Raw genomic sequence first — 3,684 nt, forward strand, 5'->3', positions numbered from 1 at the left:
TGCCCCCCATTGATCCCCATTGCCCCCCATTGACCCCCATTGACCCCCATTGATCCCCATTGCCCCCCATTGATCCCCATTGCCCCCCATTGACCCCCATTGCCCCCCATTGATCCCCATTGATCCCCATTGACCCCCATTGCCCCCCATTGCCCCCCATTGACCCCCATTGATCCCCATTGCCCCCCATTGACCCCCATTGCCCCCCATTGCCCCCCCAGACCCCCACCACCGGGACCTTTACCTGAACAGCAGCAACTTCCTCGCCCTGCTCAACGATGAGAGATTGCATCCCAATGCATCCGGTGAGCCCCATAGCGACCCATGGGACCCATAGCGACCCATAGCGACCCATAGCGACCCATAGGGACACATAGAGACCCATAGAGACACATAGGGACACATAGAGACACATAGAGACACATAGAGATCCAGAGAGACCCATAGAGCCCCATAGCGCCCCATAGGGACCATAGAGACCCATTGAACCCCATAGAGACCATAGAGCCCCATAGAGCCCATAGACACTCCATAGCCCCCCATAGCTAGACCCACCATGCCCCATCGCCACTATAGTGCTTGTGCCCCACATCTCCCCATAGCCCCGATGGGCCCCCCCCCCCATCACCCCATAGCCTCTATAGGCCCTGCCCCACATCCCCCCATAGCCCCTATGGGCCCCCCATTACCCCATAGCCTCTATAGGCCCTGCCCCACATCTCCCCATAGCCTCTATGGGCCCCCCATTACCCCATAGCCTCTATAGGTCCTGCCCCACATCACCCCATAACCTCTATAGGCCCTGCCCCACATCACCCCATAGCCTCTATAGACCCTGCCCCACATCTCCCCATAGCCTCTATAGACCATGCCCCACATCACCCCATAGCCTCTATAGGCCCTGCCCCACATCTCCCCATAGCCCCTATGGGCCCCCCATTACCCCATAGCCTCTATAGGCCCTGCCCCACATCTCCCCATAGCCCCTATGGGCCCCCCATTACCCCATAGCCTCTATAGGCCCTGCCCCACATCTCCCCATAGCCCCTATGGGCCCCCCATTACCCCATAGCCTCTATAGGCCCTGCCCCACATCTCCCCTTAGCCGCTATGGGCCCCCCATTACCCCATAGCCTCTATAGGCCCTGCCCCACATCTCCCCATAGCCCCTATGGGCCCCCCATTACCCCATAGCCTCTATAGGCCCTGCCCCACATCTCCCCATAGCCTCTATAGGCCCTGCCCCACATCACGCCATAGCCCCTATGGGCCCCCCCCCATAGCCTCTATAGGCCCTGCCCCACATCTCCCCATAGCCCCTATGGGCCCCCTATCACCCCATAGGCTCTATAGGCCCTGCCCCACATCTCCCCATAGCCCCTATGGGTCCCCCATTACCCCATAGCCTCTATAGGCCCTGCCCCACATCTCCCCATAGCCCCTATGGGTCCCCCATTACCCCATAGCCTCTATAGGCCCTGCCCCACATCTCCCCATAGCCCCTATGCCCCCCCATCACCCCATAGCCTCTATAGGCCCTGCCCCACATCTCCCCATAGCCTCTGTAGGCCCTGCCCCACATCTCCCCATAGTCTCTATGGGCCCCCCCTCTCACCCCATAGGCTCTATAGGCCCTGCCCCTCATCTCCCCATAGCCCCTATGGGCCCCCCCTCTCACCCCATAGCCTCTATAGACCCTGCCCCACATCTCCCCATAGCCTCTATGGGCCCCCCCATTACCCCATAGCCTCTATAGACCCTGCCCCACATCTCCCCATAGCCTCTATAGGCCCTGCCCCACATCTCCCCATAGTCACTATGGGCCCCCCCTATCACCCCATAGCCTCTATAGACCCTGCCCCACATCACCCCATAGCCTCTATAGGCCCTGCCCCACATCTCCCCATAGCCCCTATGGGCCCCCCATTACCCCATAGCCTCTATAGGCCCTGCCCCACATCTCCCCTTAGCCGCTATGGGCCCCCCATTACCCCATAGCCTCTATAGGCCCTGCCCCACATCACCCCATAGCCTCTATAGGCCCTGCCCCACATCTCCCCATAGCCCCTATGGGCCCCCCATTACCCCATAGCCTCTATAGGCCCTGCCCCACATCTCCCCATAGCCCCTATGCCCCCCCCCCATTACCCCATAGCCTCTATAGGCCCTGCCCCACATGACCCCATAGCCTCTATAGGCCCTGCCCCACATCTCCCCATAGCCTCTATAGGACCTGCCCCACATCACCCCATAGCCTCTATAGGCCCCCCATCACCCCATAGCCTCTATAGACCCTGCCCCACATCTCCCCATAGCCTCTATAGACCCTGCCCCACATCTCCCCATAGCCTCTATAGGCCTTGCCCCACATCTCCCCATAGCCCCTATGCCCCACCCCATCACCCCATAGCCTCTATAGGCCCTGCCCCACATCTCCCCATAGCCCCTATGCCCGCCCCCATTACCCCATAGCCTCTATAGGCCCTGCCCCACATCACCCCATAGCCCCTATGGGCCCCCCCATCACCCCATAGCCTCTATAGACCCTGCCCCACATCTCCCCATAGCCTCTATAGACCCTGCCCCACATCTCCCCATAGCCTCTATAGGCCTTGCCCCACATCTCCCCATAGCCCCTATGCCCCACCCCATTACCCCATAGCTTCTATAGGCCCTGCCCCACATCTCCCCATAGCCTGGAAGCGGAACCTGCTGCGTATCCGGAGCCTGGTGCTGATCGGGGGCCCCGACGACGGCGTCATCACCCCCTGGCAGTCGAGGTGTGGGGCTGCCCCCCAAGCCTGCCCCACACTTAGGGGGCGCCCCCCAACCACCCCCCCCCATTGACCCCCGGCTTTGTCCCCTTGAAGCTTCTTTGGCTTCTACGATGCCAACGAGACCGTGCGGGAGATGCAGGCGCAAGAGGTGCGGGACCCACACTTGGGGGGCAGGACCCACACTTGTGCGGTGGGACCCATAGAGACCCATGGGGACTCACACTTGGGGGGCGGGACCCACACTTGGGGGGTGGGACCCATAGAGATCCATGGGGACCCACGCTTGGGGGGTGGGACCCATAGAGACCCATGGGGACCCACACTTGGGGGGTGGGACCCACACTTGGGGGGCAGGACCCACACTTGAGGGGTGGGACCCATAGAGACCCATGGGGACCCACACTTGGGGGGCAGGACCCACACTTGGGGGGCAGGACCCATAGAGATCCATGGGGACCCACACTTGGGGGGCAGGACCCATAGAGACCCATGGGGACCCACACTTGGAGGGCGAGACCCATAGAGATCCATGGGGACCCACACTTGGGGGGCAGGACCCACACTTGTGCGGTGGGACCCATAGAGACCCATGGGGACTCACACTTGGGGGGCGGGACCCACACTTGGGGGGTGGGACCCATAGAGATCCATGGGGACCCACGCTTGGGGGGTGGGACCCATAGAGACCCATGGGGACCCACACTTGGGGGGTGGGACCCACACTTGGGGGGTGGGACCCATAGAGACCCATGGGGACCCACACTTGGGGGGCAGGACCCACACTTGGGGGGCAGGACCCATAGAGATCCATGGGGACCCACACTTGGGGGGCAGGACCCATAGAGACCCATGGGGACCCACCCTTGGAGGGCGAGACCCATAGAGATCCATGGGGACCCACACTTGG

At 62.0% G+C, this 3,684-nt stretch overlaps 1 long non-coding RNA gene across 1 annotated transcript; it reads left to right on the forward strand.

The window, feature by feature from the left end:
* The first annotated feature begins 213 nt into the window (after window positions 1–213).
* On the forward strand, window positions 214–2,931 carry LOC130602430 (uncharacterized). The gene is made up of 3 exons (XR_008972904.1): window positions 214–305; window positions 2,696–2,780; window positions 2,871–2,931. It is a non-coding gene; the product is annotated as an uncharacterized LOC130602430 (long non-coding RNA).
* Window positions 2,932–3,684: the final 753 nt, after the last annotated feature.

The sequence above is a fragment of the Pezoporus wallicus genome, unplaced genomic scaffold (assembly GCF_028554395.1).
Source record: "Pezoporus wallicus isolate ANWC-B61680 ecotype Strahan unplaced genomic scaffold, APGP_CSIRO_Pwel_v1 contig_14661, whole genome shotgun sequence".
NCBI classification, from domain to species: Eukaryota; Metazoa; Chordata; class Aves; order Psittaciformes; family Psittacidae; genus Pezoporus; species Pezoporus wallicus.